This window comes from Ixodes scapularis, unplaced genomic scaffold (assembly GCF_016920785.2).
Source record: "Ixodes scapularis isolate PalLabHiFi unplaced genomic scaffold, ASM1692078v2 PGA_scaffold2__306_contigs__length_199485367, whole genome shotgun sequence".
Classification (NCBI taxonomy): Eukaryota; Metazoa; Arthropoda; class Arachnida; order Ixodida; family Ixodidae; genus Ixodes; species Ixodes scapularis.
In genome coordinates, this window is record NW_024609857.1 from 109,514,281 (window position 1) to 109,529,376 (window position 15,096).

At 43.6% G+C, this 15,096-nt stretch overlaps 1 protein-coding gene across 1 annotated transcript in view; it reads right to left on the bottom strand.

Annotated features, from left to right (window-relative positions):
* The window catches only part of LOC8029269, a 289,994-nt gene extending 275,221 nt beyond the window's left edge, over positions 1-14,773 (bottom strand). Inside the window, exon 1 of the mRNA XM_042291990.1 lies at positions 13,472-14,773. The gene's annotated coding sequence lies outside the window, so the exon portion shown is untranslated. The remainder of the gene's footprint in view (positions 1-13,471) is intronic.
* Positions 14,774-15,096: the final 323 nt, after the last annotated feature.

Consider the following 15,096-nt stretch of genomic DNA (forward strand, 5'->3'; position numbering starts at 1 on the left):
AAAAAAAAAGAAAGAAGATTTTGGTGTTTTATAAGGATTCGGTCTTAAATTTGTGAAGTCAAACTGCCTGATGCCACTCGCCTACAAGTTGAATGGCTCGTTTAATGGACGACAGCTGCCCCATAAGAGTCAAATCTTGCTCTCACTCGCGCTTAAAGCCCATTACACAATAGCTGCGAAAAAGAAAGAAGCTACAAGAGCGAGCGCAACACTTTGAGCACGCCCATTATGCGCGCGCATGCTGGTGAAGCACGAGAGTATAGTTCAAGGCAGCACACTTGTGTTTCTGTAACACTGGCATCACTCGCACTCGTAGAGAAAAGGTGCTCTAATCACGTTTAAATATTGTCTTTCCTGCGTCACGCAAATTAAGCATTCTAAAACGTCTAGTTATTCTGTTGTCGGCTCATTAATTGCGCCAAATTCACTTAAGAAAAAAAAAAAAAAAAAAAACGAGGCAAAAGTGTTTTGCATGGCTGAAATATGACGACCGTGTCTAGCTTGGTTAGGACAGGGTGGGAATCGTCGGTGAGACTCTAAAGATAAGCGATAGTCTTCTCTTTACACTCGCCTTTCTCTAGCGATTTGTTTTTATAATAAGCGACAGCGTAAGAGACACACATCCTTGCGGATCTTGAGCATCTTGCAATCACTCCACAGCCAATAAGTGTGCGGCATTAGCCAAGAAGAACGCCGAGGAGCCAATCACAAAGCAAGAGGCGTGGAGATGATTAGTGATACCCTGCGTTTGTTAAGTTCTCGGGGACTATAGCTTCGCGCGCAAACGGATTAGCGCATCCATAACCAGGATAACTTCCATCTTCTATTTTTGCCATTCCTGTCAAAGCTAGTTTTCCCAATACCGTGAGAATATATTACGCAGAACGCTAGCCACTCGATCCCCAGAGATCTCACCAATCAATGAAATCCCCTCCCTTTCCCCCCAACTGTCACGGTCCGAAGAGCATTTGATGAATCACGCCTGCCATTCGATAACGAATGTGCGCATGACTGATTGCAACTTGAGCGACTGAAAGGCGGAAGACTATCTACCCCAAACCCAAAGTTCTAGCTCGAAGAAGAAAGAAGAAGGGGTGTGGCAGGCAGAAGATAAGGATATAAGAAACCTTTCCTCGGATTGAGGCGGCCAATTAGCATTCCGAATGGCTTTTAGTTCGCTTGATCATATCTACGGGGCCCCGAAGCGGGGTGTCACACCCAGTGCGCACAAAAGGATAGTTGTCCCCTCGTGTAGCCAAACTAAAGAGCCTTTATTCTCATTTGTGCAGAATTTCAGAGTATCACCAGCGGGGTTTTATGAACGTGTATTCCCGGTTGAAATTCGCCGAAATCCGCGAGACACCATAAACGTGCCTTAAATAACCGCACAGGGGTTACACTCTAAAAAATGTTTGTGCGTCTACTTTCACGCACAACACTCGGAGAGCCAATCACCGCAACTTACGGAGGCAGCTCAGCGAATGACAATGCCGAAACATCTGTTTAGACCAAAAAACGCAGTCTGAGTTGTGACATTAAGCAATGCAAAACGTCACGCTTGCATTGGTTAATGTCACAACTCGGACTGCGTTTTTTGGTCTAATCATATGTTTCAGCATCGTCATTCGCTGAGCTGCCTCCGTAAGTTGCAGTGATTGGCTCTCCGAGTGTTGTGCGGGAAAGCAGACTCACGGACCTTTTTTTGAGTGTAATGCTTGATTGAATGGAAGCAATATCAAATTAAAGGTCTTGGGATATCTTAAGTGCGTACCATTTTTTTAGGCGATGAAAGCCGCTACTAGAAGGTGAAAAAAACAACAAAAAAACAAGGAAATATCGCGTCAAAGATTAACGCGTTAGCCTATAATCTACAGATTGCGCTCATTACTATAAACAAAAACATAACTTGCACCTTGCAAAAAAGGTTCACCGAGATGACGATGGGGAGATATTTTTAGTGTAATCATTTTTATTTGAGGCTATACATATCGCGAATTTCAAATCTAAAAAAAAGAAATAATACGATAGACTCTACTCATACTGTCACAAATCACAAGTTGCGTACAAAACTGCCGAAAGCCCTGTCGACTGCTTCTTTTTATACAAGTACTCGTGCTAGGAAATCTTAGTATAGAGACTGGAGGTCGCACCTTTATTTCTTTATTAGCTCACGTTTCTTGACATGACAAATATATGCTGATTATTGCGATTATCTGGATCGAAATAATAGTTATTTCAAGGTTCCTTATCTAAACTGTACACCACTTGTATGATACTTCGGGTATCTTTTCTTTAATAGTGTGTTAAAGCCTATCACAATAAAACCCGCTTCAAGGTTTACGCACCCACTAACTAGGCGAAACGGTAAAAATACATTAGAAGACTATTAAACTTGAATTATGCTCGTTAAATATAAAGAAATTATCCTCGTGGCTAGACGTAAAAAACAAGGCGTTAACCAGCCCTTGTGCTTCATCAAACCTGTCACTCTTACAGTATAGCCGTCTGGCAGGTGAAACGAATAATAATTAAAAAAATAAATAAGTGAGACTGAACACGGTTGACAAGCCCAAATATCAACGAGTTTTGTGCACCAATGCGTTTGCACAGTTCACTCAAAACGAAAAATTTTGGTCACTATTTTTTTTTTCTTCTGAGAGTTATAAGAAAATTGAGGCGCTTATTGCGGATATTGACTCCCACCCCCTCTCGCCATTCATAAAAAATGAAAAAATAAGAATCAGCGCTCTCACACTCGAACGATCTAACGGCAAGACAAAAGATTCGAGTTTTACATAATTTGAAAAAAAAAAAAAAAGACTTTATGGTGAGGCAGCATCAATACTTAAAAAAACCCGAGTTCCATGTACAGAAAGTACTCCTGTAAACAAAAAAAAAAAAACAAAAAAAACGAAGAATTCTTTTTTTAAACATTTTCCCGATGAGACTCCTCATTTAAGCGCTTTCAGTTTGTTCCACCTTCATCCCCACAAAATCCCTGCATGATCCCTTCAAAACAATTTAGCCCTCGTGAAAGCGAAGGAACGCAGTTGCTAAGTGCCCACTGAGCTCTGTATTTTTTAAGAGGATATTTTCTTTGGAGCCTTCGTCTGGTGTTTTAATCTGCTTAATGATAGCGTTTTTAAAATAAGAAACTTCTGTTATTGAAGTACGAGCATTTTCTATCATTTGTAATGCAAAACTTCATATACAGAAAAGTTCCAAATGCTCGTTGCGAATATCAAGCTTTATAAATATTTAAATGTGCCGGTAAATATATTGTTTATAAAAGAGAACTGAATATTGCACCTTCTCTCTTAGCATTACATAATGGGACCATGTCGGTCTTTATGCCTTCGACATTGTTTGCCCCTGATTTAATTGCGTTACTGCTGCGAATTAGTCTGGAAACGCAATTATGCGTCGTATACGTTTTATGGTGTAACTGGCCGATAAACTAATACGCCATCTCATGATCACCGAGAGTCCTTTTTTTAGCTGGACAATAAATAGAACATGCATCTTGCTGTCGAGGAACGATTCAACATCGCAAACATATTTGAACACCTATTCTGACTATTAAGTGGCCTTACCTTTGCGGAAGAAGAAAAACATTGTTCCTTTTTATTTTCAATTGGTGTTGTGGTGTTGAATACGCAAAAAGTGAAGCCGCCCTTGAGATGACCAAAAATGCTTTTTTTCTTGTATTATCAACAAGTTTGTTTTTGCCTTACAATTTGGTGTTGCGTGAGATGGAGAGCAACATCTTGAGCCCTTGTGGCAGGGCTAGGCGAAATACATAATCCAGCAGAAATGTGGGCGCTCAAACTTTCTTAGCTGCAGCCAAAATATCACGGTAATGTCCGAGGTGCGATATGAAAGAGGGAGGACGTATCAGCGAACGATATATTGATTATATTCATCTTTAAGCTTTGACTACGTGCTTATTATATTTCTAGGCATATCTGTTTCATGAGCTGCGCGGATGTACCAATATAAGAAAAATTTCCTGCCGTGGCTAAAACATTTTATGTTTCGAATCATCGCTTGAGAATTTTTGCATTCATATGAATACGAGGGGGTGCGGAAGAAAAACTAGCAGTAGGAGCAATCAGATAGCCGTGATCTAAACAGCTACGAATAAAGCGCCCATCACTCGCAAACAAAAGTGCTTATTGCTTTTAAGCGCGGTCGAAACAGACACGCATTTCCCTTACGTGCGCCGGAACACGTAGAAAACACGCGCGGGACACGTAGAAAACACGCGCGGAACAGTAGAAAACACGTACAGAACACGTATTTGTACGTGTCCCAGTACACGTATTGAAAGTTAAAATATTTCAACTTTTCCGGCTGCCTGCATTGTGACGCAGGCGCCGTTATGGTGACGCAAGCCGCTGTATTCAGGGAGCGGTCAATCACAGAGTGCGCTTCCTTACCGCTGAACCGTCGAAGATCGCTTTCTCTCCACACGTGCTTGACGAACGAAGGCGGCCAACCAACACATCCTAGATAACACAGCCCTAGCGCTGACAGAGATGTAGTCATCAGCGATGGCCAATGCTGGTCACAGATTGTACACGATCGATTGCGCCAATGCTCGGCTAGAACTTCGCTCGAAGCCGATCGCTGCCGCAGCACTCGCTTTCCGATCTGTGTTCTGCCTTGGCCTTCGCTGGTGGCCGCAAATTGTCTTCCAGGCGGTGTTGGGCAAACGCGCTCTGTAACCTCGGGGTTGGCAAAATGGGGCGGAAGGGGAGTGACGCGACCACTGTGCTGCTTGCTTCACAAGTCTCCGTTCCCGGGCTTCCGTTGGCTTTATTAAATGAAGGACGCCTGAAATGACGCCCTCAAAGCAGTATTTATACATCTGTAAAAGGAATGTTCATGTCAGGTCCCGTAGTTTGCGATCAGTTGCGTGCTAAATCAGGTAATCAATTATTGCTCCGTCCTACCGTTGTAGCGCATGGAGGCTTTGTGGGACAAAATGAAAGTTACAGTCGTGCCCTTCCGCTACCCTTGACGACACAAAGTAGTGGGCACTTCGTGTCTGTGGTCCCTTTTTGTCCCCTCGCTCTAGGGTTACCCCGTCTATCCTTAACCAGCTTGCCCGTCTACTAGATTTAACTAGAAACCATTACGTCCCTTTTATCCGTTTCGTTCGAAATAGCGCAAGAACTTTTGCTGACTGGCGACGGTGTCATTCCGCTCGATCGGTGCCGAGCTGCGCGCTTGGTACGTGATATGATATATGATATATTTATTTCAGCTCATATGTAATAATATACTATATATATTTCAGAATGGGACCGGTCGACGTTGCCGATGTCACCATGACGCGCAGCAGACAACGCGCTATTTTCTCGACAGCGGAGGCATTTGGAGCGGCCTCAATCATGCCGTGGCCCAAGTACCTCAGCCAGCATCCTCCGCTCTACATATCCTGTCCCTTCTTTATCCGTGTTCTGAATACGCTCATGTTTTCCATCTGGGCGTCCGAACGAAAACGTAAAACGTTTCTAAGTATACATGCTCCAGAAGGCGTTTTTGTCTTACGTGTTGGCAAAGTGTTGGCAAAGCGTGTGTGATCAAGACGATATTCGCAGTTTGAGACAGTACTTGCTGAAAAAGCACTCGCGTCCTCTAGTGCCGCTTCGAAGTGCTTGATTTGTGCTCACAATTCTTTTCAATCACAGCGTTTTAGCTACGCCATATTAGATCCATCGGAGTTTCATTCGGTGTACAAGATCAAGTGCTGTATTTTATTTGACGCTTCAGGGCAGACAGAGACACTGGACGCAATTGGCTGAGATGTATTTCACTGTTTGCAGTTTGTTTATGTTTAGGTGCACTTAAGTAGAGCGCCACACTTTGCGCTGATCCCACGTTTGAGGCCCTCTCACACACTTGGCGCTCTTAGTTGAGGACAAAATTCGCTCCGACAATACGTGGCGCCCGTGAGAACAATGCAATTGGCCAAGTCTGCCTAACCGAGACTCCAGGGCCGGTTAACTGTCCCGAAAGTGGGACATTGAGGTCACGTGGCCGACTTTCTGGGACAAGGTGGTTCAAGCCAGTTTCACTCGGCAGATCCAAGCCTGACATTTTGTTTAGTTCTCGATTAACGCGACCTATCGCAGAAATAAGTTTATGCGGCGCTCCTAAGGTAGACCGAATACGGTTCAATTCACTTGCATTTCGAGCTTCGTTTTCTACGTACAAAATCGGACTTTCCATTCCAAAGCGAGGACAAACTTACCACAGACATCAGACTACTCTCCGGAACCTTCAGTTTCTTGTACCCATAACGTCGGTCAAGAAACTTCCAAATCCCCCTTCCGGATGAGTTAAACGCCGGGATAAATACCTACGTTGATCATTGAACCGGGCGAGGGCTTTCAACGCTGAAGTCCTAGGTTCAAATATATTCGTTGGTCAAGGCGCTGATTACATTCACGTGGTCCCGTGTTTTTGCATTCAATCTTATAGGCAACGTTCCCGTTTTCTTAATTGATTTACGATTTGTGTCAGCTGGGATAATTTATTGTTTTGCTTTTCCATTCCGTGCCGTCCAAACGATTTTCCAGCCATTCCCAACGATCTGCAACTTTAAATAAGAATAAAAATAATAAAATAGCATTTCCAAGAGCCAGGGACACCACCCAAGCAGATTTCACCGTTCGGCGAAAAGTCATAAAAAAAAGAAGAAAAAGCTGCCACGAATGAGAGCACAAATCGATCAGTACATACTTTGTTTCACTTACGGTTGGACCGAAGTGAAAGATGGAACTCAGATGAACCAATGGGATTCTGCGAGCCGGGTGTAGACCTTGGTTTATGTGATAGACTAACCAATCAGGGACTGAGAAGGCAAACCCTCACGAAAGCCTTCAGCCTGCTGAGCCAGTGAACTTGCAGTGCCCCGTGCCGTGACAGTAGATTTCGAGTGTGCATATACACGAGCGCCTTTGTACTCCAGTCTATCTTGTGAATAAATGGAGATGGAATGGGTCCGCTTTCCCTGCTGAATTGTACCGTCGGGGCGGGGGCGAAGTCCTGGGTTCAGAGCTGCTGTAATCAACTTGACACCCTGAGTATTCAGGACACGCAAGACTGACTGCGGGCGTTCATTCGATTGGTCCTTCATTGGTACGGTACTACTCCTCAGCTCGTAAGACTACACGGAGGTCGAGTTTGTTAGAGCCCTTACGAACCGGCGATGTGATTCAAAGATGAAAGGACGTTGGATGGTTGCTGGTCGTTTCGCAACTGGTCTTTGTGTTTATGTTAATTGCTACATACGAGACCGCAGAGCTTGGTTAATTGAAATTATTAGAATATTAACTAGTGAAAGCAAAGGATTGCTCATAAACGGAGAAATTCGTACTCCCCCCTTTTTCGTTCACATCCACAGGCCTACACACTTGCTTTAGAAGTAGTCGTCTGTTATCAGAAATACAATTTTTTTAATAAAACGTAGTCGAGGGGTTGACTGATAATAATAATAGACGAATAAAACGAAAATATAGAACAGAGTCCCTATTCTAGGCCCACTTTCCTTTAGTATAATATACTGTGTGTTGTAAAAACAGTTTTGAAGCACCAATGAAGGAATGACATGAAGACCTGTTCGATGTTACCGTTTTATTTTTAATTTTTTCTCATACTAAGGTGACCTTACCGAAACTGAGCTATTTCTTCTACTTTTTCGCATAGCCTGTTCAGAGGCAATTCCTTCATATAATCTAATCATTAGAGTATGTTTTTTTTTAATATTTTGTTTGCGACAGTAGAATTCTACTTTTTGGTACAATCCCATAAGTGGCAAAAAGGGCACGCACGCTTTTAACCAAACTTTCGAATAGTACCGGGGTTGATAACATGTAATGATTATAGAGGGCTCTATACGTAAGAGATATATGTTCTTATAAATTCTAGACCAGCACGCTTGTCTGAGCGACTACAGCGGCGATGCTGTCGATGCGGCAAATGCGCACACGCTGCAGCACACTTTAGTCTGGTTTCTGCTTTTGAGGATTTCCCACGTGGGCTTACATTTTGGTTTTAGCAAAGGCCTGACGTATATACGCAGCTCCATGTTCATTCTAGGCTAGCGGAGTCTAAAATATTGTTACGCTCTTTCCCAGTAGTTTGTTATTTATTCTAATCAATGATTTAATGAATAAATAAACTAGAAATAAATGTAATAAATGTTTGACTGAGTGTTGAATGCATTTCCGCTTACAATGTTATGTTACAAATTAAAGCATTGGAAGTTGCACTGTTGGATTTTGGGACCATCTCAGATGCGCTGCAGTTTATAGCTCACACAGCATAAACATTACCTACATTTGTTCGTGACGAAAGCACGGACACTTGTCAGAAGGTGTAAAGGTGCGATGAAGTGTTTGCTAACTTCGTTTTGCTGATTTATCGTATTAAAGGCTTTATTCATCTGAAAATCATACACCAATCTTTACTCGGAAAACTAAGAAAAAAAAAAACTGTTCTGAAGAGCCGATTAAACTTTTGCGAAACTATTTTCTTCAGAACCATGCTCTTTTCTGAGCAGCCTGTGGCGCTCAGTGATAAAAAGTGCTCTTTCATCCGTTTCACCTCATGAGGGATCGCAGCGAGATCTTGAGCAGCCTTATATAATCCACCTGCGAGCGTTTCCCTTGACTTCCTCCCACCAGTCACCGCGCCACTCCGGTACGTCTTATAACACTCATTTAACACACTCCTATTTAACACACTTATAACACACACTTATAACACTCACTCATAACTTCGATGGCTCGTAACGTCCACGGTGGTCGATCGCAAGGCAAACGGAGTATAACAAGGTTCCTTTAACGCACGTGGGAACAGCGTTTCGGGGTTTGTCGCCCTAATGGGATGATGTCATCAAGCTCATCACGCGAACCCTTCATAACTCGAGTTTCAGGTTTTGTCGCCTATAATTTGTACAGTTTGGTTTGCATAAGCAACGCTCAGTCGTAAGCTGATGAGCTCCGACGATGCTGCGCATACGGGTCCGACGCGTAACGGCTGCTGCGCTCGTCGCCCCCACTGTCCACCAAATTACCATCGCTTAGAGCCGCGGTTCGATGTCTGCTTATACGGCGACTCCTTGGCGCACAAAATCGCGCCGTTACGGCAATGATATAACGAATCCTACGCAAAAAAAGTAATCACAACAACGGCAGTTTTTTTTTTTTTTTTTTAGCCCTGCGCATTTTTAATGTTTTTGTCGGGTCCCTGAGAGAACGCCACCTGAAAAGCAGGGTGAACATTCACTTATATTCTCACAGATTGAACTCGAGCCACAGCTAAATGCTGACGCAGCACTTTTTTCCTAACTGTGCAGCGTGCTAGCCGGCAGTAGGGGACCTACGAAACTCATCGCTACGGACTTACCCTCTTCGTGGTTTTCACTGGACTAAATCACAACCACCCGCAACAGCTTTCCATTGCTAACGAAAACTTGTGACGTTAATTTGAGCCAGGCTTGATCACGCGCCTGCAGGTTTCGCAATTTGCAATGTATAATCTAAAAAATGTCCCTTACGAGGCAAAACTAAAACGGTACGCTTTATCACGTGATAATCTTGTCCAATCAAGCGACAAAACAAGGGACTTGACGACTTGACATAGTAATTGCGATTTGTGTTTGGAGTCCCGGTGACTAGTTGTTAAATTACTTTCAAAATCAATATGAAAATATCTGCAATACGGATTAAAATGTAGGTCTGTCGTTATGTCGATACATAGGTAAGCATTCATCCATTTGCTTGAAGAGGGAAAAGTTCAATTTGAAGTGCTTTAAAAACGCGTTTATTACAAACAAATATATGGAGAAAGACAAACTTTTGAGTACTTTGAAGATATATTCCGGCAGTTTATGGCCAGCTCATAATTTCTGGAGGTTTTAATTTGAATTACGACATGTTGGCATCGGCACGCACTTCACCGGGACAAAAAGGAATGACTTGTAGTTCAAGTTAAAAAAAATGAATTCAAATAACTAAGGATCGCAATTTGCTAGTATCAAGTGCCCTCCGACTACCCTCACTAATTCTTTAGTTTGGCCCCAACCCTTTGATTACCAAGACCAGACTGCAATTAGAATTTTTGTAATACCAGTTTTTGTCAATCTCCATCTACACTATCAATCTTAACGAATCATAATATAAAATAGCGATTCGTAGCCTCACAGACCAACCTGATACGAAAACGTGTCGTCGCAAAATTTAAAAACAATGCAGAAGTAGTGACATTCTTGGATCAGTTTTAACTAATCTGCAATATATTAAAAGCACAATGGAGGTAAACATTCGGATAATACATGCTTCAAGTCTGCTGCGGAAAATGAAATTACTTATTTAAGGATGTATGCCAATATATTTATTTCCACTGGAGCGAGACAGGAACTGGTATTATGTAAAACTATAGAGATAAAACATCAAAAATATCGTGGGAGCTTGGTTCTGGTTTATATAAACTATGGCTTTTACACCAGATACAGACGCACAAAAAAAAGAAGACATCCCGGCCGATGCTTTTAAAACGCAAAAAAATTCTCTTCGTTTTATGCGGCTTCAATGTTCCCAAGGTTGGTATTAGAAATAAAGATATGCTCAAGTTGTGTCCCATAGTTATTATTCACTTCGAAATAAAGAAAATAATGGGTAATGTAACTGAAAGCCTCTAGGCAGCTTCATTCTGAGCGGTAACTTTTTTTTGCCAATAATCAGACAAGTCAGACGAATGTGACTTCCAAATGGGAAAATTTGCGGGCAATCCACACAAAAATTGGTTTGAACCGGAAACCTCAAGAAACCTGTCTCGATCGACTCGCAAAGTAATTGTACAAAGCACACTGAGGCGAATACTCTAAACGAGCTTCGTTACCTCATCAGAAAGGAAATAACCTCAATCAACCCTCGTCATGCCTGGGGATATACCCGAAGAAAAGGAAGGAGGGCCACGGCCTGCGCGAAAGAAAAGAATTGATAATATCTGTTATTCAGAACTTTTACTATGACTGCGAGGCCACCTCACTAATATAAACTTTCAACACAGGAATAAGCACAGGAATAAAAATTGCGTCTACCTCAGTACTAACAAAAATTACTCAGTGAAGATAATCTAGGGAAGGCCACGTTGCCGCGTTGGTTTGCTTGCTATACATGAGTGCACATACTGTCAGAAAAGGCACTTTTCGTAGATCGCATGCAAGATCTTTGTGCAGCCAGCGGGAGCTCGTGCCGTCGCTTCGAACACGGACACAGCACGTTCTCGCACGGTTTTGTAATTCTCGAAGCACGATCTCCGTAAAGCCCCTATTAGCCGCCAAGGTCACGTAAAATGCGCACACATTCACTTGGCGGTGCTACGTTCCAACCAGGTAGCTCTGCCCGTCTTTGTATGTCTTAATGTGGATGCCTTTCAACCTGACTTCAACTAAAGAATACGACACCTTTGTTTTGTACTTTTTAAGAGTCGCATGTATAAAATGAATGTGATTGCTAAAACACGTATACGTTAAATGTAAAAAAAGAAAATGAAGGCTTGGATGAGCTCTACACAAATGGCATAATGTGAATAGGTCGTCGTTTTTTTCTGGAATTGTTTTTCCTTGTTTATCAGTAGCACTATCTTCGTATAGGGATGTCTCGTTAATATGGACACCTCCGTTCTCCCAAGAAATCGCCACAGTGTGAGTTTTTCATAATAACGAGACAAAAATTGATGTAATTTCTCCGGTTGCCTCCGAAAATGGCCTCAATATAGCGGGGCATCTATATTAACGGAATCCATAAAAATGAGACATGAGTGCATTACTTCCAGGGCTGTACATGCTGACGTCAAATTATCTGATAGTTGTGTTTATCGTTTACGCTCCTAGAACATGGTACATTGTATCCGCAAGATAAAAGGACCACGAATCTTTGATGTCAATATTAAAAACGACTACTGGGCTTTGACTGACCCCAGGAGTCGTTTTGTCGGCATTTCGCTTGTATCAACGTCGGTCTTCTGTCGCAGACACGTCGCGCGAGGATGCCTCCCCAACCGAGCGGAAAAAAAGAGTGAAGAAAGCGGGCAAGGCACAGAAAATTGCGCGTGCCAGCGACAAGAAGAAGAAGAGGCGCATGAGGAAGGAGAGCTTCAGCGTCTACATCTACAAGGTGCTCTAATAGGTCGACCCCGAAACCGGAGTGTCCAGAAAGGCCATGTCATTCATAAACAATTTCGTGAACGACATCTTAGAGCGCATCGCAGCAGAGTCGTCCCGCCTGGCTCACTACAACAAGCTCTCGGCCATCACGAGCCGGGATATCCAGACGGCTGTGAGGCTCCTGCTGCCGGGTGAAACGGAAAAGCATGCGGTGTCTAAGGGCACCAAGGCTGTCACGAAGTACACCAGTTCCAGGTAACATCTCTAGCTTCCTGAAGACTGCCAACTCCCTGGTGAAAAGGTGGAGGACATCGCATCGAATGTCGTGGTTAATCATCGAGGAAACGGCATCGAGAGGCTGCAAGTTACAAGAGGGCCCGAATCCTGTAGTCCTAATTGATTTGTGTTACTTTTGGAAACAATCGAGTGAGGGCTAGCGAAATGGTACAATTAGCGCCAACACGTCATTTAAAAAAAATTTAATAATTTTGTTAATTATATTTGTCCAATGACAGTGTGTCTTGAACTAACACTTTTTAAGGTTCATCCCATTGTTGCAAAACCCGATTTATTTTTTGGACTCCCATCACCCTTAAGATTTGTATAATGTTCGAAGAGAGAATATGCTGTAAGTGTTTTAAGCGTTATTCTACACATTTTAATGAATTTATTTACCAAGAATTTAAGTACCAAGCTTATTGCTAGTACTTTGGTTAGCGGTATCAAGGCGATGAATTCACAGCTTAATTGTGAAAGTAAGAAGCTTTTACCTGAAATATCGCTTCAGTGAGACCATATAATTTGTTGTTTGTTAAGAACCACGAATTTCTCGATTTTGTTTGCCTTACAACACTTACATTTTTGTTTATCCACAAGGTGCAGTGCATGCTAAGTATCTAAATACGTTAGTGACAATTATCCTGTTAATTCAAGACAGTCGTCATCTCAGGTACAAATTAGGTATTTTCTATTACATAAACAGCAAAATATAATGCAAAAAACTATCTGGATGCGAGCACGCATTTTGTCCGTGAAGTAATTTCGCGTCATAATATTTCTCCCGATGTGTCGGACTTCGAAACAGCGAGTACCTGAAATGCAATCCCTCACAACACAAAATCTGATATTTTCGCTAAAGGCGCGCTGACAGGAAATACCGTGCAACTAAAACGTGCACGTCTGTCACCGGGCCACCTATATTCACGCTCTTCTAATTGCACAAGCCACCCATCCCGCAGACACCTCTCGCTTGTAACCCGATCCGCTCGACCAGAAAATTCCGCTCACCATGCCAGTACGAGCGTGGAGCGCCGAAAACACAGTCCCGAAAGGTGAAGAGGTCCTCTTGATTTGAGTCAGGAATGATCTTAATTAAGCAGGGTTCCCGCTCACGAAATCCTCGGGGCGTGTTCAATGGTGATCCAACGACCCGGCGTCACCGCGGCGCGGACTCCCGGGCACAATCGCCATGCGCACTTGGGCTCGGATGTCGGCGCCGGTGGAGGCCCCTTCCCGGCATTCCATCTTCCGCCACCCTCCTCCCGTCCTCCGCTCTCCATCTTCCATCTCCTCGTCCTCCTCCTCCCTCCTCTTCTTTCGCTTTGCTTCCGGAAGGAGCCACGAGGGATGGTGCGTGCCGTCTCCTTTATTTACGTCCGGAGAAAACCCATCTGCTCGCCAGCGACCGGGCTGCCCTCTTTCCCGAACCGGGAAAAGCTCCCGCGCTCGTCGAGCCCCTATTGGCGGTCGTCATGGTGACCAGCCGCCGCTACATCCGCAGAGATGGCGCTACGGACGCTAGCGATGTCACCGCCGGCGGCGGCGGCCACTGCGGTCGAAAAATGGGGCCGACAGTCAGGGTCGTTTGGACGGCTGTTCTGTATACTTTGCATTTTCATTTTGTCCCTGCTCGGTAGAACGACGCGTTTATTTTTTATTTAAGGGGGAGGTGACCCAGATGGGAAGGAAAGCGTTGGTGATGAGGTGTGAGAACGGGTTTCGAGATTATGTTGGAGTTGGAGGGGAATGTGCTGAAGGATGGAGAGACGACCCTTTCCTTTTTTCTGTCGTTTATATTTGGGACGTCGGTCGTGCACGTCTGTAGTCGGTCGGGGTCGCTGGGCTAAAAATAGGCACGGCTGAATTTAGAAGGGCATTTTTATCTCACATGGACGACGTGTGATTCATAAATCCTCTCGTTATTGAGAGGTGGGTATAGGTATAAATGGTTTTAGCACGTTCTCCCGTGGCAGTTTCCCCTCTCGAATGCCACGGGTTTTTTTTCCCGACTGCAGAAAACCCCGTCGACAAAATCTTTCTCTTGCTTGCCCCGAGTGTCAAGAGCCATGATCCCAAATTCCCCGACTATGCCAGTGTTTCGACCGCGTTGATCACCTTTGCTAATTGAGATAGCTAAGATAGTGACAGAAATTGATGAGTTATTTTGTATTGCCTGTTATAAAGAGGGCAGGTGTCTTAGCTCCCCGTCGGTTGGAATTTTTCAAGAGGTGCTGCAAGTGTGCATAGGCACTTGCCGATATGCTGGAGATGTTTTATCGAGTTGTTTTATTGGTTATCTATCCCGTCTCTTGTTCTCTTGCTCTCTTGTGCAGAAGGTCTGAGTCAGAGCTCTTTTTGGGTGCTCCTTGTAGTTCTCAGTTTTTTTCGAGCTCTTTTCTTAAGCTACGTTAAATTAACTATCCCAACTCTGGTGTTGAAATTAAAATGGTGTGTCAAATTGTCTGAATTCAATATTAAAACAATGCACAAAGCCGCTTTTGTTTTTACTTCGTCGGACAAGGTCAAGCGTCACTTGCGAAATTGGGGGAAGCCAGTACGGGAGTGCCTGTGCGTCGTTCTTGAAAGTCGGGGATTTCGGAAATGGGGGATGATAACGCGTGGGATTGGCAAAG